The following is a 25,099-nucleotide window of genomic DNA, read 5'->3' as shown; positions in this document are numbered from 1 at the left end:
AACACACACCCGGGCAACACTGGGCACCCAGGCTAGTTTATTATAAATACCAACAGCGTCATTTGATCAGCAAGTATTATATCGGAAGTAACGACTGATCTATTCAATCTAGCATTGTTTCTGTATTTACCAAATAGTTGAACAAGTTGGTGTATGAAATGAATCTATGTCTTTCAGTTTATCTAACTCATGGCATCATAATCTTTTAAGAGTATGAAGTCCAAATCTTTACAAATAACTACTGTGACCAATCAGAACCTTTGACCTTGCAAGCAAAAGTCTGAACAATTAGTTACTCAGCTATTTACTAGGCCACAGCTTTCACTGATGTCTTGCTTGTAACAGATGCATATTGGTTTTTGGAAGGGTTGCACCATATTTGGCAGCAAAAGAAGGGTTATTTAATTTCATACTTCCATCAGGAGATTCTGTCAAAACAACTCAATCTTGAGAATCAAAAGTGGGAAATAAACAGATTTTTCTACAATTGGCTACATTTGTAAAGAAACGAGGAAAAACAGAACACAAAGAGAATGAGAAAAAGAGAAGACAAAAAATAACCGTGTCAGAGAAATTAAAAATAAAGGAGTAAGGAGGACAAAACAAAAAGAGTAAGGCAAAAAAAAAAAAAAATGGTGGCAAAAAAAAACGAGGAAAAAGAGAATGAGAAAAAGAGAATTAGGAAAATAACGAACGAGGGAAGACAAAAAATAACCGTGTAAGAGAAATTAAAAATAAAGGAGTAAGGAGGACAAAACAAAAAGAGTAAGGCAAAAAAAAAAAAAAGAGTGTAAAAAAATCAAGGGAGCAAGTAGACGGGGTAAAAAAAAATCAAAGGAGGATCTAAAAAATCTAGCAAGGGAGCAAAAAAAAAAAAAAAATGGGTAAGGGGATAAAAACAAATAGATGAAAAAGAAATGAGTAAGAAAAAAGGTAAGCTAAAGAATTTAATTTGATTGGAATAAATATCAAATCGCAATGATTAGATAAAAATATTAAATTCAAATGGAATACACAAGGACTGATTAGTTTATACTCTTATCTGCAACAATAAAATTCACAATATGTAGAGCAATAGAAAACTAAGTGCAAAACTAGTTAAACTTTAAATTGTCAATAACATGGAACAACGACCTGGATGTATAAAGTTTGAATCCAATTCGATCCATAACACCACTTTCACTTAAGGATGTTGGCAACCTTTATGTGATCTCTCCTATAAAAGAATCTGTAGAACCAATGCCAGCAACAGAATCAGGGCGATTTATACGAATTTTCTTTTACTATAATATATATATATATATATATATATATATATATATATATATATTATAAGGTAAAATTAAAAGCCAAGAACAATGCGAGATTTTTTTTTTTTTTTATAGAGTAAAATTAAATGCAAACAAAAGAAATAAAGTTCTTTTTTTGTTGTTTGTTTTTTCTTTTTCACACAAATTTTAACTCTAAACAACAGTAATTTTTTTTTCCTGTTGTATTCAATGGTGATATAAATCTCAATATATTTCAGACTTATTAGTCCATTTTCAAGAGAAGACAGCGGAAGAGTGTTCAAAATTGGAAAAGTAGCCGCCGAGTTTGCCACGTGATACCGCGAAATATAGAACAAAAAATGACGTTAGGAGAACGTTAAAATAAATCAGTTGATGTTTGAAATACTTGTTGCGTTTGTGAATCAAGGGAGATGACTATTCAAGCAAGGTTTTTTTTTTTTTTTAATTATTGTTTTTCTTATGTTTTAAACTTATATTATAAAAGCGGAGCTCAATTCCAGTCTATTGTTTAGTGTGGGAGTATTTTTTGAAATAATTAAAGATTCGAGGATACGAAGTTGACCTACGTTTCTTGAAGAAGCAAGAATGTTGATGTGAAAATCTGGTTCTGAATTAATGCAAGTGCGAATATGTTTATAGAACGACGAAGCAGTAGTGTTTAAGTGCTCTTTAATGCGGTGATGAAGCAATCTGGTAGTGCTTCCGATGTAAGATGCACTGCATTTAGCGCATTGTAGGTCGTAAACAACGTGGTTCTTAAAGCATAAACCTGTGTGTGATATTGGGCAATTAGAGAGTGAACAAGGGGAAGGTGTATGCGATGGATGTTTTCGGTTGAGCTGTTGTCTTAAAGTAGATCCAGTGTGGATGAGTTGAATGTTGAGCCCCTCGCTGCGGATGGCTTTTCGGATTGAAGATGAGATTTTGTCACTGAGGAAGGGTAGTTTTAGAAAACAATTGTTAGAGAAGGGTCGGGTGTTGCGTTTTTTCTTTTTAAGTGAGGATAGGATCGTATTAGGGTAGCCGTTTAGTGAGAGGGTCTGTAGGAAATTGTTAGTGTGTGTATGTTTGTCGGAGATGTTAGTGCATTTGTCTTGTATGCGTGAGATTTCGGCATGTGCGTAGTTTAGTTTGTCCTTGAGAGGTAGCGCAGATTTGAAATGTACGAAGAGGCGTTTGCTGGCGGGTTTTCTGTAGAATTCAGTGCATATGGCACCATTTTTTTTAATTTGTATTTTAAAATCAAGTAGAGAAAGGGATTCCGAAGAGTCTGGGTGTTCTATAGTAAATTTTAAGTTTGGGTCGGCGTTATTGAATTTGTGGAAAATGTTAATAGCTTCTTCGCGGGAGTATGTGATAATTAAAATGTCATCGATATATCTAGTAAAAAGGAGATAAGAATAGCAGGTACTAAGGGTGTGTCTTTCGAGTTTGTCCATATAAGCAATGGCAAGAATACCGGATAGACTGGAGCCCATGGGTAGTCCAGATACTTGTTTGAACGTGTTTTGTAGGAAAGTAAAGTAAGTGTTGTCTACTATAATACGGAGGAGTTGTAAGAGATCTCCTGGAGTAATTCCGAAGCATTGTGGGTTTTTAGATGCTATAATGTCTGCCATGAGATTAATGGCTGGATGTGCAGGAATGGAGGTGTATAAAGAAACGACGTCTAGGCTAAATGGGTATCTGTATAGTTTGAGTAGATGGTGTGGTAGATCGTTGAGTCTGTTAATTACTTGGTTGGAACTACTAACATGGGCTGGGAAGGTAGAGAGTAGAGGTTTAAGTAGGCGGGATATTAACCAAGAGATTTTATAAAGGGGACCGTTAACGCTTGAAACAATGGGTCTGATCTGTGTGTGTGTGCTATTTTTGTGGGTTTTAATAAGGTGATAAAAGGTAGGTAATTTGCTGTATTTAGTAATAAAATTTAGTCTGTGTTGTTTTGGGAGATTTCTTTTAAAACAAATTTGAGACCATGTCTTGTTAATGTTGTTCTCAATACGAGCAGCAGTGATATTATGTGCTGGGGTGTAAAGGTCGGTATTGGAAAGATGCTCTATAGCAAGGTTGTTATAAGATTCGTGTTATATAACGCAAAATTCTCTGCCCTTATCAGAGGGTAAGTAAACTAAATCTTTGTCTTTAAGGGATTTAAGGGTGAGGTATTGGTTCCTGGTAAGATTGGGGGTAATATGGTGTTGTTCGCGTTCAAGTATTCTGAGGATTTTATGCTTTAACCTTGAAAGTTTTAGATCTAGTGGAATATTATTAGGAGGTGGGTATAAAGGGTGATCAAGCTGAAAAACAGGAAAAGAGGTGTTGTGATTACCTGAGAGGTTGAGGGGGGTGTCCTTGTTATCGTGCGGGGCAAAAGCGTGCAGCCATTTAAGGTGGTAAGCAGTTCTGCAGAACTGCGTTTCTATGTTGAGTTTAGCTTTATCCGTCAGTTTCATTGTGGTGATAAACTTAGGGCCAAGTGAAAGGAGATCCGTTTCAGTTGTGGAAAGAGAGTTAGTGAGGTCAGTTACGAGAAGATGATCTTTAAGGGACTTGTCGGTGGAAGAATCCTGTGAATTATGTATGTGTCTGTTGTAGACCGGTTTATTAGTTTTCTGTTTAAGCCAAGTAAATTTGCGTATGAGACGTTTCTGTTCATTGTTGAAGCTGGAATGGTATGCGCGGTCGATCAGAGATTGGATGTTGTTTAGCGAATGACCGTTAGGGGTAGATGAAGTGAGTGAATTCCGGAGGTTCTTGACTGAATTAATATGTCCATGTAGAGTCCGGTGGTGTTGCTTAATGATTATTTTGAAGCAATAGTCATATATAAATTGTCGTGAAGTGTGTAGAAAACGGAAACATGTTGGCAGATTTATGTTCCTGATTGTGTTAGGAATAATTTTGTTTTTACGGCATTTTTTCAAAAAGTAGATTTGGCAGTTGACTCTAGCGCGTTTTTCCGTAGTTTTGAAGATGCTCTTCATGAGTGCAAACTCTGTCTGGCTGAGACTGAGGGATATAAGTAGGTTGTAGTTTGCTTGAAGCATTGTTGAAGAAAATTATAAGGTAAAATTAAAAGCCAAGAACAATGCGAGATTTTTTTTTTTTTTTTATATAGAGTAAAATTAAATGCAAACAAAAGAAATAAAGTTCTTTTTTTGTTGTTTGTTTTTTCTTTTTCACACAAATTTTAACTCTAAACAACAGTAATTTTTTTTTCCTGTTGTATTCAATGGTGATATAAATCTCAATATATTTCAGACTTATTAGTCCATTTTCAAGAGAAGACAGCGGAAGAGTGTTCAAAATTGGAAAAGTAGCCGCCGAGTTTGCCACGTGATACCGCGAAATATAGAACAAAAAATGACGTTAGGAGAACGTTAAAATAAATCAGTTGATGTTTGAAATACTTGTTGCGTTTGTGAATCAAGGGCAGAGAATTTTGCGTTATATCACAGGAATCTTATAACAACCTTGCTATAGAGCATCTTTCCAATACCGACCTTTACACCCCAGCACATAATATCACTGCTGCTCGTATTGAGAACAACATTAACAAGACATGGTCTCAAATTTGTTTTAAAAGAAATCTCCCAAAACAACACAGACTAAATTTTATTACTAAATACAGCAAATTACCTACCTTTTATCACCTTATTAAAACCCACAAAAATAGCACACACACACAGATCAGACCCATTGTTTCAAGCGTTAACGGTCCCCTTTATAAAATCTCTTGGTTAATATCCCGCCTACTTAAACCTCTACTCTCTACCTTCCCAGCCCATGTTAGTAGTTCCAACCAAGTAATTAACAGACTCAACGGTCTACCACACCATCTACTCAAACTATACAGATACCCATTTAGCCTAGACGTCGTTTCTTTATTCACCTCCATTCCTGCACATCCAGCCATTAATCTCATGGCAGACATTATAGCATCTAAAAACCCACAATGCTTCGGAATTACTCCAGGAGATCTCTTACAACTCCTCCGTATTATAGTAGACAACACTTACTTTACTTTCCTACAAAACACGTTCAAACAAGTATCTGGACTACCCATGGGCTCCAGTCTATCCGGTATTCTTGCCATTGCTTATATGGACAAACTCGAAAGACACACCCTTAGTACCTGCTATTCTTATCTCCTTTTTACTAGATATATCGATGACATTTTAATTATCACATACTCCCGCGAAGAAGCTATTAACATTTTCCACAAATTCAATAACGCCGACCCAAACTTAAAATTTACTATAGAACACCCAGACTCTTCGGAATCCCTTTCTCTACTTGATTTTAAAATACAAATTAAAAAAAATGGTGCCATATGCACTGAATTCTACAGAAAACCCGCCAGCAAACGCCTCTTCGTACATTTCAAATCTGCGCTACCTCTCAAGGACAAACTAAACTACGCACATGCCGAAATCTCACGCATACAAGACAAATGCACTAACATCTCCGACAAACATACACACACTAACAATTTCCTACAGACCCTCTCACTAAACGGCTACCCTAATACGATCCTATCCTCACTTAAAAAGAAAAAACGCAACACCCGACCCTTCTCTAACAATTGTTTTCTAAAACTACCCTTCCTCAGTGACAAAATCTCATCTTCAATCCGAAAAGCCATCCGCAGCGAGGGGCTCAACATTCAACTCATCCACACTGGATCTACTTTAAGACAACAGCTCAACCGAAAACATCCATCGCATACACCTTCCCCTTGTTCACTCTCTAATTGCCCAATATCACACACAGGTTTATGCTTTAAGAACCACGTTGTTTACGACCTACAATGCGCTAAATGCAGTGCATCTTACATCGGAAGCACTACCAGATTGCTTCATCACCGCATTAAAGAGCACTTAAACACTACTGCTTCGTCGTTCTATAAACATATTCGCACTTGCATTAATTCAGAACCAGATTTTCACATCAACATTCTTGCTTCTTCAAGAAACGTAGGTCAACTTCGTATCCTCGAATCTTTAATTATTTCAAAAAATACTCCCACACTAAACAATAGACTGGAATTGAGCTCCGCTTTTATAATATAAGTTTAAAACATAAGAAAAACAATAATTAAAAAAAAAAAAAAACCTTGCTTGAATAGTCATCTCCCTTGATTCACAAACGCAACAAGTATTTCAAACATCAACTGATTTATTTTAACGTTCTCCTAACGTCATTTTTTGTTCTATATTTCGCGGTATCACGTGGCAAACTCGGCGGCTACTTTTCCAATTTTGAACACTCTTCCGCTGTCTTCTCTTGAAAATGGACTAATAAGTCTGAAATATATTGAGATTTATATCACCATTGAATACAACAGGAAAAAAAAATTACTGTTGTTTAGAGTTAAAATTTGTGTGAAAAAGAAAAAACAAACAACAAAAAAAGAACTTTATTTCTTTTGTTTGCATTTAATTTTACTCTATAAAAAAAAAAAAAAAAAATCTCGCATTGTTCTTGGCTTTTAATTTTACCTTATAATTTTCTTCAACAATGCTTCAAGCAAACTACAACCTACTTATATATATATATATATATATATTTAATGATGAAGAATTAAAGAACGACAAAATAAAATATATACTAATGCATATGGATTTAATTGTTTATTCAATATGGATGTCTATTCAATTAGACCCTTTTATACCTAGGTATTTCGAAGCCTAATGCTTCTGATTAGAAAAGGAGAGAAGATGCTAGGTAACATATATATATATATCTTTATATATATAAGTTTTCAGCAAAATACCCAAACAAGAAAGGCTAAACAGCAAATTATAATCACATTTTTGGAAAGGATAAAATAAAACCTTCTAAAAATTATTTTTTAATGAGATTATAAGTTAACTTGCTTATCTTTTCTAAATTACAGACATTATTTTGTTTTATATATATAATTATTTAATACTGTATTTTTCTAAACGTTTTGCTACGAAATTGGATAGTATTTCCAAGATACGTCATAAAAAAAAACTATTAAGTAACAATATATAACCTTATAAATTGTTTGAAGCATAAGATTCGATCCGATTTCATGTTGATTTTACACAAAACAAATTCATGGAGCAGTAAGCATGATTCCATCAAATCAAAGAATTTTTTGGAAATTTTTTTTTGTCTGATATCTTAAAAAATATAAAATGATTTTGCCTGTAAGACGAACGCAAAACCAATTAATTGACCAATTAATAGTTTCAAAAAGCGGTTTTACTATTTATTTACAACAAATTAAGTCACAATAACTGGCTCCCACTGCTTATTCTTTATTTGTATGATATTAGGCACGTCATTCGAGCAACCTGGGATTCTTATGTCAAGAACAAAAGCAACAGATTTTAATTTAGATATACTGCCATGCTGTTGTGTGTATATATATATATATATATATATATATATATATATATATATATTTACTATAAACAGAAAAACAAAACACGCACACATATTATATATATATATATATATATATATATATATATATATATATATATATATATAAAACGAAAAAGTATGACTAAAAAAAAAAAAAGGAGACATTTTTTTTTTCTTTTTGTTTAACTTATAATTTTTTAAAAATATGCCTATGATGACTGGAAGATTAAAACTTGCTTATATTTTTACAAAAGTTTTTAGCTAAAAAATAGCAGTCCATCTGAATTAAAGTCAGTTGCTTTTTTTTGTTCTTGACATAACAATCTCAGGTTGCTCGAGTGACGTGCTTAAATACCACATGAATAAAGCATCAGCAAGAGCTCGTTGTCATGCTTTGATTTTTTTGTTTTTGATTTTTTTTTTTGTTTGTCAGCTCGTTGTCGTGCTTTGATTTTTTTTTTGTTTGTCTATACATAGTAAAACCCTTCCAAAGAATAAATTAGCACTGCAGACTTATCTTCAGTTTGAACATAACTTTTAAACGAAAATAGCATTAAAAACTGTTTTGATCTTTTTTTTTTTCTGACAATTTCATCATGAATATTATTCGGAACAAACATTTGTAAAAAAAAAAAAAAAAAAAAAAATTAGTTGAGGACTTATCTGTGATTAAAAACTTGCCCATGGCATACACATGGTTATTCAGTTGTTTCATTTAAGCAAACATGAAAGACACTGAAGATAATGGATGCTGTCAAAGACATTCTGGCATAGAATTCTTTTAAGGCACTTACCTGATATAGATGATGTTCTGCTTCTCTCCATTGCATAACTGCAAATAGAGGAAAATGGAAGACATTATTACAATGTAATCAAGTTTAGTATGCATTTGTTTCCAAAAAACTAAATCAAAGATACCTATATAAGTGACCTCGTCTGTTTCAATTTTTGGTCTACAGACTTGAAATTTGAGGTATAGGGAATTCGGACCTGTAAAACAAATTCGTTTAGGCAGTAAAAATTGATAAAATTGGAATTGGGTAAGTGCTTCTCTATGCATGCGCAAATATATATTTATAAGTTAATGTTAGTAAATTTTTAGCATTTTGATATCCATCTGTTGATGGCTCAGATGATAACAGATAATACTGAAGTGCTAGATGTTTTGGTTTCGATTCTAGCTGATGGCACCCATATTTTTTTTTTTGAACTTTTGAAATCACTACTACATATTAGGTACAATATAATAATCAATAGAAAATTGGCCTGATAATAATACATACGAACTTTGTATAAATTAAAATATCATATTAAATATATTTTACAAGTGGGAAACAGTGGGCGGCCTGTTAATAAATATATATATATATATATATATATATATATATATATATATATATGCCCCTCATATGCATACATACATACGTACATATATATATAGCTATTATAACTAGACATCTATAGATACTAAAAATATTTATACAGTGATAGTATTTAATATTTTCTTATTCGAAACAGCACCGTTTGAGTTTATGTGAGTTTTCAAAAAATTACATTTAGTTGTAAATACTTTGGGATGAAACAGTAATTTAATTACATTATATATGGACATAGAGTAAATTTTGGATAAAGTAGGGAAATATATACTCGTGGTTACTAAATATTTCCTTAGGGTTATACTACTGGTAACTACCAAGTAAGTAGAATATGTATTTTATATCAAAAGTAGATGCAGTCTCTTACCTGTTTCTGCGATGGCTTTTAAATTAATGGCAAGTATCAACCCATACTTTAGGAAACAAATTTTATTTCCAATCGATTTTAGTAATTAATCTGATCGACAATTTGTTTTGATTATTATTATTATTATTATAGAGCGAGTGAGAAGAGCTAACCTTCCTAGGCCCTGTCGGTGGGGCATTAGAATACGCCGACTGCCCCCCTGCAGAGGGTAAAAGTCCCTCAATGGGGGTCCTGGATATAACCTTAAACTATATCCAGTGGTGAGGCCCCAGCTTGTGGGCTTTGGGGAGTGTGGAGCCACCCTTTAATTACCATTGCTCCCAGGTCCACTCTGACCCAGAGTGGTAGTACCTGTTAGGGTCCCAACTATGGGTTAAATAGAAACCGATGTGAAAACAACAAATATATTCTATTAAAAAAAATGTTCTTCAAAATCTTTGGATTCGGTATTAAATAACCCGAAAAGGGTTGATATGCCGTAAAACAAAAACAACCAACCAACCAACCAACTAACCTTCCTAATTGTAAACCTTCTCCTGACACATATGAATGCTAGGGGAGGGTAAATTTAGTAAGACAAATAGTTTTGATCATTATTTCTCAAAGCTAAAAGAAAATATTGCCCATGTGTCATTCATTCTCCATGGTTTTATATATAGAAACCTCATTTTGGGACACGTTGGGGTGGTGAGTTATTGGGACAAATTACTCTGAACATCTTGTTTGGCTGAAAGAGAGAGGATAAGATTGTCCTGGTTTACACATATGACGTCACACTCATGAGTGATTCATCATACTCTCATCCATTGTACTTTCAGCATCCCTTCCATCCATCCATAGCCTTGAGCCCCTGGAGGGGCAAAGGCCATCTACTTGTAGATGCTTTTGTAGCAAGGAGTTCTTTTTTCGGGGTGAGGGTGCTGGCCCACGCCCAACTTTCCCAGAAAGTACATACAGCGCCTAGCCTTCCCAAATGGTCACCCATCTGGTACTGGCCAGGCTCAACGTTGCTTAACTTTGGTGATCTGGTGAGAACCGGTGTGTCAACGTGATTGTGCCATACTTCCCTTATACATGTAAAACTCTTACATTTTTCTTTTATGAACTGTTCCAGAGAGAAGTATTTCATATGAGATAAATGATAAAATCTTTAAACATCATTAAATAATATGTTGAAGATATGTGTTGCATGGAGAGAATGATATGATGGATGAGTAATGACAGTCTTAAAGATAAGCTAAGATCTGATGACTTTAGAGAAAGATTAAATCTGAACAGAATAGTGACATATAGAACTGGAGACTTTGTTGCTTTGATCACTTTGAAAGAATGGGTGAGTGCTTCGTTTGTAGATTAGAACAGTTAAGTTGAAAGGTGGGGGGGCAGAGGAAAACATGGAAGTGGTAAGAATGGATTTAAGAGAAAGATGGATAAATAAAGACCTAACCAGAGATAGGTTAGTTTGAAAGTCAATTTCTAAAAACCATCCGATACATGCCGGCATGTAAAGCAAACTTGAAACGAATATGATGAATATATTGTCAAAAACAAAACAAAAAGAAACGATAAAAGTTACAATAATTTTCAAACTAGTTTACAGTCAGACAACACTGAGTCCATGCCTCTAGTAAGCACTCTACAAGAATCACTCAACTCTAAAACGAAATGGTTTTCTATATTATATTTCTCCTAGTCTGTTTGCCCATTCCACATTTTCTCAGAAACTACTGGCCTGATCTGGCTGAAATTTTGTATGGACATTTGTTATAAGGTGAAGCAAACTAAGTATTATACTATGTGTACGATGCACAGTTAACTGGCATTAATATTTAATGCAAAAAAAATAAGCACAAATTTAACCATTAATTTGCCATAAAGCACTCATTATAAGCCAATGGCTTTAACTGTTACCTATTAAAAACGGGAAAAATTCTACTTTTTCTCTTTGTTTGCAAAGAGAAAGTCTCAAGGACATATTATAAATAGTTTCTAAAATTTTCAAATGAAAGGGAGCGTGTGACCTGCTCAAAATGGAGAATAAGTGGACACTGAAGTTCAAGGCACGGACACAGTTATTTATTAAGTGCTCACATATGGCCAAACCATAGGTATTATGCAAAACATCTAACGATGCATAATTTGCATATCGAATCTTGTTGTTTGATATGGGAATCCAAAGTTTGTGATGTTCGCCTAATGTAGTGCATTCCACAACTACATTTAAATAAATAAACAATAAAATTATTAAGATGGGAAGGGGGATCTTTTCGGATAGAAGACAACATAGGTCTTGTGGAAAAAGCACAAACTCGACGCAAAATAACACAGTTGAACAGCCAGTGAAATTTGTTTGGCAAATCAGTCACTAATGTCACCTAGCGAAGGTAAACAGGACATTTATCTACTGCAGTTTCTGTACTTTTTAAATTGGAAACTTTATTTTTTATAGTAGATTTTACGATATCCAAAGGATAACCATTGTTACACAGAGTCTTAGTGATAAAGTTTATCTCATCATACAGATAGGACTTTGAACAAATCATTGGGGGTCCCTATGTGTAAAGGTCTTAAATTAATTTTCGTTTTTTGAGATAAAAATAAGTCCCAGTGAGTATAAAGACCTCAAAATGTATGTTTATGATAAACAGAAGTGAAAAATCCTAAAGAAGTCTTAGAAACAAGTGCATCCAAAAATGTAAGACTAAAATTAACTTCTTTGTCAACCGTAAACTTAAGGGCTGGATGAATATTATTAAGGGTCACAAAAAAGTATCCGCTTTCATTTTGTTGTTGAACAAACAAAAGGTATCGTCAACATAAGGAATAAATATATATATATATATATATATATTATATATATATATATCCATTTTTGCACTGTTAACTCTAATACCTAATTGTTCAATGTCTTTATTTCCATTTGCCATTGAAGAAATTTCAGAAGGTATTTTCAAGGAATTAAAACTCAGCTATAATGTTAATATAAACAAAATTAATAGCAATCATAATGTCTAGTGAATCGATGAAAATTACAAGAAAAGATGAAAATGAAGACAAATACATGATTTGGAAAAAAGAAAATATTCCATAAGTAAGAATTAAAGATTTAACTCGCCGGAAGTATTTATTTTTGTTTTTATTTTCTAAAGAGTTATACTAACAAAAAGGAGACAATCTAAGATTGAGACAATCTAAGATTTATACATATTTTTTTAAAATCTTGTTGCTAATTTTTTTTAAAATTTTGATTTAATTCAGTAAAATTTTTGTATTTAATGTTTTCTGTTGTGTTATTTTGTTTTTTATTTATTTTTTATTGAATAAAATCTCCAAAAAATAAATGCTAACACACTCAAGTTTTTTCCCCATAGAGCATAGAAAAATTATGGATTTTTTTCTACAAGCAAAGTGAATGTTATATTTTATTTGTACATTTTAAACACTATACTCAACTTTAAAAAAAATTCATACGTATCAAAACATTCTAAAATGACTGTTACAATTCTTTAGACATTTATTTTATAAAAGAAATTTATTTTAAACAAAAATAAAATATTCCTACCTGACTGTTGCATTTTATATCTTTTTAATTTAAATTTATTCAATAAATGTTTTATGTTGTGCAACTTTATTACTTTATTATACTTACTTTGAATTACAAGAACAGTTAGATTTTAATATAAAGTATTAAATTTTTGGATTGTTTTCTCCTTTTTACTAGTATAGCTTCTGTAAATGGAAAAAAATACTTCAGGTGAGTAAAGAGAGAGAAGAAAGAGAGAGAGAGAGAAGAAAGAGAGAGAGAGAGAGAAAAGAGAGAGAAGAAAGAGAGAGAGAGATAGAGAAGAAATAGAGATAGAGATAGAGAAGAAAGAGAGATAGAGATAGAGAAGAAAGAGAGATAGAGATAGAGAAGAAAGAGAGAGATAGAGATAGAGAAGAAAGAGAGATAGAGATAGAGAAGAAAGAGAGAGATAGAGAAGAAAGAGAGAGATAGAGAAGAAAGAGAGAGAGAGAGAAGAAAGAGAGAGAGAGAAGAAAGAGAGAGAGAGAAGAAAGAGAGAGAGAGAAGAAAGAGAGAGAGAGAAGAGAGAGAGAGAAGAGAGAGAGAGAAGAAGAGAGAGAGAGAGAAGAAGAGAGAGAGAGAAGAAGAGAGAGAGAGAAGAAGAGAGAGAGAGAAGAAGAGAGAGAGAGAAGAAGAGAGAGAGAGAGAAGAAGAGAGAGAGAGAGAAGAAGAGAGAGAGAGAGAAGAAAAGAGAGAGAGAGAAGAAGAGAGAGAAAAGAGAGAGAGAGAAGAAGAGAGAGAAAAGAGAGAGAGAGAAGAAGAGAGAGAAAAGAGAGAGAGAGAAGAAGAGAGAGAAAAGAGAGAGAGAAAAGAGAGAGAGAGAAGAGAGAGAGAAGAAGAGAGAAGAAGAAGAGAGAGAGAAGAAGAAGAGAGAGAGAAGAAGAAGAGAGAGAGAAGAAGAAGAGAGAGAGAAGAAGAAGAGAGAGAGAAGAAGAAGAGAGAGAGAAGAAGAAGAGAGAGAGAAGAAGAAGAGAGAGAGAAGAAGAAGAGAGAGAGAAGAAGAGAGAGAGAGAGGAGAAGAGAGAGAGAAGAAGAAGAGAGAGAGAGAAGAAGAGAGAGAGAAGAAGAAGAGAGAGAGAGAAGAAGAGAGAGGGAGAAGAAGAAGAGAGAGAGAAGAAGAAGAGAGAGAGAAGGAGAGAGAGAGAAGGAGAGAGAGAGAAGAAGAGAGAGAGAGAGGAAGGAGAGAGAAAGAGGAAGGAGAGAGAAAGAGGAAGGAGAGAGAAAGAAAGAGGAAGGAGAGAGAAAGAAAGAGGAAGGAGAGAGAAAGAAAGAGGAAGGAGAGAGAAAGAAAGAGGAAGGAGAGAGAGAGAGAAAGAGGAAGGAGAGAGAGAGAGAAAGAGGAAGGAGAGAGAGAGAAACGAAAAAGAGAAAGAAAGGAAAGAGAGAAAGAGAGAGAGAGAGACAGACAGACCAATCATCACCCATTACAGCTGTGACAAATAATTAATCATTAGTTTGTCCATTTTCTGTCATCTTGAGTTTGGCAATGGCAGCAGAAAGTGCCATTTTGCAGCTTTAGTTCTATTAATTAAAGAAATGTTCAACACTAGGATTAAATTCTTCACCATGTCTGCTCCCGTTCTATCGCTTTTCCTCTATCCACCGAACACCGTCGGCTTTTTTTTTTTTATTCAAATTTATTACAGACTGCTTTTCAATTATTCTACAGTCAAGAATTTAATCCAATAAAAGAAATTCCTGAAGCTGAAGGACTGAACCGAGAACAAGACGGAAGCAACGCTAGCCAGAATGGCAACTAGGAGGTTGTTGCATGTTGTGTGCGGGGGATCCAACATGCTTAGAAGAGTAATGTTCGGAAAAGGCTGATGGGGGAGGGGGGGGATAAAATAAAATTGTTTAACTTTATCTGAATGATAAAAGACGTAAAACTGATACTGGATCATTTACCCAATTCGAGTTCCAAAAGAATAATTACATTTATTAAAGCTATTTCTATCTGAAAAATCCTTTAAGCAGAAACATAATCTGAGATTCTATATAGGATGGAAGTTGGAATATGAAAAAGTTCAGCAGTTTAATTTTCTTCTGATTCTTGTGAATGGGGTGGTGGTGTAAAGCATTAGATATAGGTTCTTCAGTGTTTGGCCGTGGCCTTCGTAAATAGGTGTAGGCAGTGAAAAATGACGTCATGCACGAGGTACGAGCAAGCAAGATCCGTCAAACAGATTGCAGATAGATAATGAGACGTTTTTTTTTTAACAATAAGCATTAGAAAACTTTAAAATTGCATTAAAAGAGAAAAATAAGTAATACAATTTATGCTGAAACTGAACTTATTCGATATTATTTGAAAGAAGAAAAAAGGATTCACATGTAAAATTGTGTGTTGCTTTGTGTTAAAAAGTAAATCAACATTTCATTGTTTCACGGATTTCAAAAACTAAAATTCCTTTATTATTTACTTAAAAATTGCATTAAAAAAATAACACTGAACTTTATTCACTAAGAAAAAAAAAAATTATGAATGTGAAAAAATTGTGCATGTTTGACGCAGGTTACAATCAAATATTGCAAAACATTGAATAGGAATATTTTTGAATTTAGAGAACAAACAAATAAATTAATGAAGTTGGAATATGAAATCGTTCAGTAGTTTAATTTTTTTCTTCCTCTTGCGAAGAGAGAGGGAAGGGCACAGAGTACTAGATAGATTTTTCAGAGTTCCGCATGTATCCTTTTAAAACTAAACCGCCATAGTATAAATTATCTGCATTATTCAGACTTCTCATCTTGGATGTTATTCTCACAACGTTTCGACTGATGTAACCTCAGATCTTCTTCAGATGCATCTTGTCGAACTCAGGAATGAACCTATCGCACAGTGTAAAAAGTTCTAAGTAATAATCACTTTTAAGTGAGAGTTTTTCCTAGGTAGAAGGTTTAATCCTGAGTACAGTTGATAATAGGAATATAATTACTCAAGATTCCTATCTGATCATGGCTGATGGAACCCTGATTTTGGCACACTTTCTTCTATAAACTTCATTTAATAACTTTTGTAATTTGTGAAAAAAAAAGTTATCGTCTGCTTTTTGTTTATGTATACAAAATTGTATTTACTACTATTGATGTATTGAGCTTGCATGAATTACATCTCTTTAACTTAGCGTATGCATATTAGCAACATGCTAATTAAAGGAAGGACAAGTAGAATTATACAGATTAATTTTTTTTTTCTTTAAATAGATACGTCCATGTCTCTTTATAACAGGCACCATTTGTTCATTGCTTCGTCAGTGTATCACAATTAACTTACAAAGGGCATTTTCATTGCTAAATGTGTATATCAACAAGATTTTTTACCTTTTGAGGATCAAAGTAGAGTTTTGGTTAGCATTTGGCTTTGAAGGAAACTCTCCTTAAAGAGAGTTTATTTATCTCCTTTCCAGGAGGTTATAAGACATAAGGTTATGTGTGAGTTTGATAAAAATATTTATGTGGAACAAACTGGATTAGAATTTGGCAAACTTAGGTTTTCAGTCTGTAGGTGAGGTATGCGGCACTTACATCTTTCTTCTCAACCTTTTTGTTTATTGGCTGTATTATTCCCCCTGCCTATTAATCACATAAAGGTCCTCTGGCGCCTTCTGTAGGACTCTACAGACAAGTTTATTTTTAGTTTACCTTGGACAACTAAATATTTTTGTATACTGGCTAAATAGAAAAGTTACTATCCAAACCCACATGATTTTTGGAATATAACATCTTCGTTCCGTGATGAATACATACATCATAGAGATGTTTCTGTATTTCTTTTTAAATAAATGTAATTCTAAATATGCATCAAATTTTATGTTTAGATTTGAATTTAGATTCAAATTTCTTCAGAGGTTTTTTAAAACAACCTCCATTAAAAAAAATGACTATAATGTTCTATTAAATTTTCATTGTTTAAATAATTTGACATTGCTCGTTTTATTTAAAAAAATAAAGGTTAAAAAGACGTTTCATTCAGTTATGAGCTTTGGAAGATTGTCGGTGAAAAAACACAATCGTTAAAGATAAGCATTTTATTATTTCTTGTCACCACTTGGGGGGGAAAAAAAAAAAAAAAAAAAAAAAAAAAAAAATCACTCGCAAATGCGAGTTTCATTTGCAATGTAAAGTCCTGTTCTATCGTCATTTCTCTGAGATAAAAGGAGGTACTAGATTTGCAAACAAATTTGTATTCAACGTCCATATGAGCAAGGCCTGAAATGATGTGTCATCGACATGCCAAGAGACTGGCTTTCCAGAGTCAAATTTTCACAGAGGAAACTGCATGGGACCCTATGTTGATAATCTTTTTAACCTCATTCTTTATTATTTGGTTGAAAATCATTGTAGGCCAAACTGCAGTTCTTCAGTGCTGGGCTGCACACAAAAAGCTGACTTGGTCCAGTGATCTTTCTTGGTCTTCTAAAAAGAAATTTTGCAGGAGATTAGTGAGTGGGGATCTGTTCATTGGGTGGTTAGTGTGGTTGGAGGAGAGGATCTGCTCTGAATGGAGTTGAATACTAGATATGTCATTAACAATTCTGAGATCTCTTTGACTGGGCAATTGAGATGGAACATGTTACCCTTTAATGCCATAAAACACAGTTCTAGAATAGAGGACTTGCCCAAGTGTCTCTGAATACTTCAATCTCTAGCAGTTCTTAGGGTATGTTAACAAGGTGACGACTCATATCGATTTGGAGCAGCCTCTTTTCTTGTGATCATGGCTGTCGCACGAATGGTGGTATGAACATTGCATCTGATAAGACTGAGTTGAATCTTTTGCTGATCTGCTCACATTCTTTAAACATCAGCTGAAGGTTTAGATCAGATATGATAGAAAAAGATTACATCATTTTTTTTTTTTTTTTCAGAAACTAAACAAAGTGGATACAGGTAGTGAGCTTGTGTATATGAAAAGGAGTTGAATATGAGTATGTGTTCTCTGCTTGAGCATGGCACAAGTGATTTTGAGTCCTGTCAAACCCCTGCCACTTGAATAAGTTTAGGTAACTCATTAACTCTACTAGCTAAGGCTAGTAGATTTAACGAGTTACCTCCACCTTCACCACTATTTCTCTACAATTTTGAATGGCCTTTTGCCTAATTTGTTCTAAATGTAAATTTTTATATTTTGAGCAAATAAATATTTTAAAGTGTAGTATCTGTTCTGATACTAAACTTCATTATTTGAGTACTGTTGGTAGAGAGAAATCCTTCTAGATCGACAATCTTTATTTTTTGTGCTAAAGCAGAGTACCCTTTTTGAGGAGCTGGATTTACCCCACATTAAAAACTGACCTTATGTTTGACTTTGCCCTCGTGGGGAGGCAAGTAAATAGATACTACTAAACAGACTTTGGGCAAGGATCAAAGCGTAGTATGTATTATGTCCTCGGTCAGTGAAAGTGCATCTTTCTTGACTGCAGCAATTTTAATTTTTGATCCAACCCAGAGTGTTCCTTTTTGGGGAACTGAATATTCCCCACATAAAAATGACATTGTGTCTAACTTTGTCCTCGTGGGGATGTAAGTGAACAGGAACTGAACGCTTGTTAAAAATGTCCGTTCTTGTTTGGTTGTTGCACTCGATTCTAATTACAAGTCTCTGAGGAAAATGTGGCTGTATTTTGATCAGAAGCAAATCCGCAAGATTCGCAAGCGACATTTATCTTAAGTGCTGTTCCTCTCGGGTAATGAAGGGTGTGGTCATGGAGTATGGTGATGGGGGAGATGAATCAGATTTTAATCTTGATGAACAGTTTCTCCAGAAACTGATCCCTTGCGAAAACGAATTTTTTCACATTTTTATCCTTCACATCTTGGATAAAATAAAAGATTAGTTTATGCCTTCAAAAAATAAGGTAGAACTAACCCAGACAGCAAATCCATGACATGTGGGTGGGGGATTTGAAAACAATGGATTAAGAATGAGTTGTTTCTGAATAACACTTTAATATTAAACATTTTTTTTTTTTAAACTACCTTGTGCTTGGTTGTTTTATTGTATATCAACCGTTTTCGGGTCAGTTCATACAAATACAATAATTTTGGAAAAACTTTTTATTCTTCAAGTTTTATTTTTTTATATCTTTAAGCATTTATTGATGGTGTTTGGTTTGGTTGTTTTCTAAAAAAAATGTTTTTGTTTTTGCAAAAGATGATTGAGTTTAGCAAAGGAAAAGAAAAAACGACAACATCAATGTTTGGTGCAGTTTGGGCTAGGAAGCTAATATGTTGAAACAGCTTGATCTGTTAACACCAGATGCCCTAACAGGTATTACCACTCCAAGCAAAAGTGAGGCTGTAAGCAATAGTAACTAAGGGTCAACTCCACATTCCTCACAGCTCCCAAGTGGGGCCTCACTACTGAATGTCTTAAGGTCATATCCAAAACCATACTACCTTGTGTATATGTGTGTGTGTGTGTGTGTGTGTGTGTGTATATATGACAAATATTCAAAGAATTTATGGTACAAAGTAGACTTTTTAGTGCGTTAAAAAACGAGCAAAAGTTATAGTCCATTGACTTAAGATGACTGCTTGATGCTAAATTGATGGTTGAAAATGGTTTTATGCTTATTTTTGCATTAAATACTAATCTCTATTAATCCCTAACTGTATCAAATAGATAACATAATACTTAATTTGCTGTATCTTATGACAAAAATCCATACAAAATTTCAGCCAGAGCAGTCCAGTAGTTTCCAAGAAAAGTGAAATGGACAGACAGACAAATTAAGAGAAATATAGATCAATCTGACAGTGGCTTCGTTGCCATCAGGCTGGAGTATGATTCTGTTGAATCCTAGGAGGTCCACTCTCTCTGGCTTTATCCTCTTGCTGAAAAGTGGTTAATTTATTGCTAATTGCCGAAAATGTCCAAACTGCAGGGCACTCAGGCATTTTTTGTAGGTTAATGTGCTTATTCTAGTGCATTGGCTTTTCAAAACCACATCTAACCTTGTGCCTGACCTGGCAAGAACATAAATAAATGAGATAAATAATAATTATTTTTTAATCTGTTAAACCTTAGAAAATTATCTGTTTTATTCCCCCCCCCCTGCCTTAATTTTTTATGTTTATCTCCTGTTTGATTTTCAAATGATACCAATAAGACATTTCGGATGATTGCTGATACCGAAAACTGTTTACTTCAGTAAAGAATTAAAGCTCATTACATTTTATCATTAAACCACTGTACATACTCGGCATCAGATCATACGGTATTACTGGACGAATATGTAACATAATTAAATCTTTCTTAAATAAGAATAACTGTCATAACTTGGTAGAGAGCATGATTTGTATAATGGCACATCTCCGATCTCGCTTATTGAACATTGTGTCACTTTCAGACATGATAGAAAGCTCCTATTGCTCTTGGTATTTGTACACAACTGGCCATCTAGTAGATGGTCTGCAACAAAAAAAAAAAAAAAAAGAAAAAAAAAAGAAAACCGGTTTTCATTAAACGGAAATGGAATCATGTCTTTTCTATGGCGACAATTTTATCATTCCACCCTGTACTGTATACAGAGTACACTATAGTAAATATAAAATCTGCATAAATTGAAACATCATATTTAAACGTTTTACGACTGGGCAATGCTAGGCAGCGTACTAGTATATATGCATGCGTGTATATATAAGCAGACACATATGTATAGTGAAAAACATAGGATGCAACTCTATACACACCATTTATAATCTCTGATCTGATGTTACGAACTGATTTATCAGCTTATTGCAAGAAACTCATCTTACAGGAGGTGGGCAAGATGGCACCTGCAATGTACGATGTATGGCAAAAGTTAAGAAATAATTATGGCTTCATCAAAAAAGAGAAATGATCTATAAGAGAACAGAAGCAAATGTGGCTAGAAAGATAAGCGGTACAGACATATTAAAGCAGTGTTTATGACCGAACAGGAAAAAAATGGTGAGAACCTGGGATGACCTCTGAAATGTAATAAATTACATAAACTTTTTGATGCGTTTTCCTATCTCCAGAAAAGCTTTGTCGATCAACATTACATTCTTCCATTTCAAACAGCATGTCCGTCCGCAGAAAATATTCACAGCAAGAACTCGTCAAACTCCCATCACTGTAAAGAACTGTTTTTTTTTTCTCTGTGTACCTAAAGCTAAACGTAACTTTAAAGCACTTTCACATCTGTGGAACACTATACCACAGAACTGTTTCACTGCTGATTACAACATTGTCTTCTTCAAGTCCAGTGTTCACAAATATTTGTTCAGCTGTCCTCAAAAAAATCAAATTCTGCCCTTTTCACCCATTGTTTCTGATCCTCTCATAACATTGTTTATCATCCAACTGGAAACTTCATTAGCTCTTATCCTCTAGTGGATTTTAGCCTTGATAAGTGGTGACCCCCTCAGTATATTTAAAAGAAAAAAAAAGATTTTATTTGAAAATTAAATGAAAGAAAGATGCAGATTGAACGAATGCATACTAGTTTGTAGCCCCATAGCCGATCAATTCTTTAATCCAAATAGATTAACAAGATAGCAGCTCATTACATAAGACAGCTTGTTGGTTTGATGACATGTAGCAGCAGTTTGGCTTCTCTCCTTTACTTTTTAATAACAATGGTTATAAAAGGTATTAAGACTGACAGTAAAAAAATCCATAAGAATAATACAGAAGTAAAGACACTTATTTTTAGTTATACAAAAAAATTCTTAATGAATAATATCAGAATTCATGAATTTTCAAATGAAATTTAAACAAAATAAACAGAGGTAGTAGCCGTGAGCCAATCATGGACAGTTTAGTAATAGTGAAATAGAGCATTAAAAAAGGCTTCATAAACTTTTTTTTATATAACATTAACCATCTTAAGGCTATCTAAATACTAGACTACCCGTGACCCGTTGGGTCAGTATGTTATATTTAGCTAAGGAATTAATGTATGAGCGTGACACTTGTAACGTAAAGAAAATAGTTTTTTGTGACATAACAGCAACATTTCTACGAAAGTATATTAAAATGAAAAAAGACTATAGATAGATTTATATGAGTCGTTCTGTTTATAATTATTTATTTTGGAAAAAAAAAAATACTTACAGCCATTGAATTATAAGTGGTCTGCCATACTTATAATACTTTAAGTTAAATTCAAATTTTACTATATCTTTTAATTTAAACAAGAAAAAAAACAATTGGGACATTGAAAACGTACACAGTAAAACAATACGTTTTATTGTCGCGTTGATTATTTATTTGTAACTCAATTTTAAAAAAAAACACATTTTCGGGGTTATTTATTTATTTTGGTAATGCATAAGAAAATGTATGAATGTTTTTTAAAGGTGTATTAAAAAATAGAGAATAAATTTTTAAAAAAATTAAGGTTGTGGGTAGATCGCCATTGTAAAATGCTCTTATGGTTGTCAACGGGTTAAAGTAGATTTATTTGTAAGAAAATTGCGTTAAAATAACTTAAATGTAATATGGAAATGAACGATGCAAAAAAAAAAAGCAAAAAGTATTAACAATTGTTTATTTGGATAATTTAAACGCAAAAAAAAACAAAAAAAAAACAATTGGGACGTTGAAAACGTACACAGTAAAACAATATGTTTTATTGTCGCATTGATTATTTGTTTATGTATGCATGCGCAGCCGGAAGTTGTAAATCAGATGTTGGATTACAACACCCGCTACAAGGTAATTTGAGTTTTATAATTATATAGATTTAATCCAGTTATTCAGGCATATGTTTTTCTGAACAGTCTAATCTATTTCCAGCTTCCTTTGTTCCAGCTCATTGAACTCATTGGTTAAGTGGTTTCCATCAATTCATTGTTTTGATACCTGACTGTAATACAACTTCCTATTCCAGTAGCTTCTTTCCAAGAACTGCAGGCTTGTGGAAATATTTTGCATGCTGTTTTCTTCTTACCTATAACCTTGGTCTTTTCAAGATTAAGGTCAATAGGCATCTCCTATCTTTGTGATAATCATCTGTCATTCTTGTTAGCTCCTTACATCAAGTGGCTTCACACCTTGTCTGGAGCTATTTCCATTAAGGAAAAAACCAAAGAAATGAAGGAGATTTTATGTTTTAACCTCCTTAATACCTCCAAATCTTTGTTTATGCAAATACAAATGTATGCATATATAATCAGGTGTAAATTCATGTCATATCCAAGACAGACTATTTAACCACGGACACCGAGAGTAAGAAGGCCTGTTAACTGAAAAATGTCTGCAGGCAATGTAGGTAAGATTTGTCAGACTGTCAGTACTATATGAGGGCCATTTGAAAAAGAGTAATAAAACATTTTTAAAAAGAAAAAGGAACACAGTTCGATTAATACCGAAACTGAACTTTATTCAGTATAAAATATAAATATTACCTATGTAAAATTAAGTAATTTTAAAGCAATATAAAATTCAATACTGATAAAACTGAATTATGAATTTAGGGAACAAACAAGGAAACATTAAACACAAATATTTTTTGGCCTTCGGAACAAGATCACAGTGTAGTATCGGTTTTGATGCTACACTTTACCTTTTCTGTCCTCAGTCGGTGGAGGAGAAATCTTTCATGACTGAGACAATTTTTACTTTTGTTCCTATCCAGAGTGCCCCTTATTGGGAAGCTGGATTTTACCCACAAGATTATATGCTGAAATATTTAAATAACTTACTTTAAATACAGAAATTATATTTAAAGTTTTGGCTTTCTGTTCTTCTATGTCCATTTTTTCCCCCATGTTTTTCATCAAAATGTGTAGCGTATTGTCTCACAGGCCATCATCAGTGATCACTCACTGGCAGTAACCTGTGGTGTTCCCTGGAGACCAAGTGGCAACAAGTCTCCCCAGATTTCACGTGTTCTCCACCTCTTGACCACTTGTGCAGATTATTGCATGTTATCGCAACAGCCGTTGTCACTGATTTCTTGTTGGCATCGGCCATTGGTGTTTCCTGGGGTTTGGGTGACAAAATGTCTCCCCAACGTACCAGATTTGAACTGCACACTTCCAGTGGAGATTTGGTTAGTACCCTCCCACCTCGGTCTTTCCATCCTCCCTAATCCTTCACAACTAGTTGGAGTGGCGCCAGTTGATGTCATCTACATAAGTTTTTTTTATTATTATTACTATTATTATTATGATTATAACAAGGGTGCTTGTGCAGTGTACGCACATGTATTTTAAATATTATTTCCAAGTTAAATTAAATTTTGGGTTTGTATTACTGTACACATAGATTCGAAAAAGTTGTCAAAAAACAAATATATAACAAATAAATGTTATCAAAGGCAAGATAAGTTACTCTTCTACCTAACTGGATATGTTTTTAGAGGTATTTATTACTATACACAGATTCGAAAAATTGGTCAAAAATTATATATATACCAAATAAACGTTATCAAAGGCAAGATAAGTTACTCTTCTACCTATCTGGAAAGATTTTTAGTGGTTTTACTCAATTTAAAACGTGTAATTGCTTCGAAAATCATACAATGTTTATCAATATATTTTATTTGTTATTGTTATATATTTGTTTTTTTGACAATTTTTTCGAATCTATATGTATAGTAAAACAAACCCGTCATATAAATTATTTACAGTTAAAAGGTTATAAAAAAAACCAAAAAAACTTGAACTTGAAGTTTTAAATATATTTCAAAGAAATAAATTACGCCCGGTGCTAAAATATTGAAAATTCACCGATCGTAAAAATAATTAGAAAAAAAAAAAAAAAAAATTGCATGAAAAATGCTAACTATATTTGGAAATACTCAGTGAAAAGTTTTATTTATTACCAAAAGAACGGACTGAAAAATATATAAAAATTGTTTGTTTTGCAGTAAAACAAAAATAAATAAATAAAATGAAATATTCGACTTTCTCTGATAGAAATTAAAGGTTCAAACACTAGTTGACTTACTATATTTTGTTAGATTAAAATTCTCCCAATGTGCAATTATAATAATTATTATCCAAACGGAGAATTGTTCTTTCTCTTTAAAACATACATATTGGTAGCCATGGATAATGGGTAGCCATATTTTTTTGCCTATTTGCGTGACCACATGGTTGGATACCGGAAGTTGTC

At 33.4% G+C, this 25,099-nt stretch overlaps 1 protein-coding gene across 6 annotated transcripts in view; it reads right to left on the bottom strand.

Moving 5' to 3' along the window:
• LOC145277652 (vang-like protein 2) overlaps positions 1-25,099 on the bottom strand; it is a 605,707-nt gene that overhangs the window by 147,679 nt on the left and 432,929 nt on the right. For 4 of the 6 annotated variants that reach the window (XM_080129252.1, XM_080129249.1, XM_080129253.1 and 1 more), the window contains one exon: positions 8,489-8,526. The gene's annotated coding sequence lies outside the window, so the exon portion shown is untranslated. Of the gene's footprint in view, positions 1-8,488; positions 8,527-20,700; positions 20,789-25,099 lie in introns of those variants that run through there. The other 2 variants (XM_080129254.1, XM_080129251.1) reach the window with 1 other exon arrangement.

The sequence above is a fragment of the Euprymna scolopes genome, chromosome 6 (genome assembly GCF_053919585.1).
Source record: "Euprymna scolopes isolate OS-2025 chromosome 6, ASM5391958v1, whole genome shotgun sequence".
Classification (NCBI taxonomy): domain Eukaryota; kingdom Metazoa; phylum Mollusca; class Cephalopoda; order Sepiida; family Sepiolidae; genus Euprymna; species Euprymna scolopes.
This window is presented reverse-complemented; position numbering and strand designations above follow the sequence as displayed.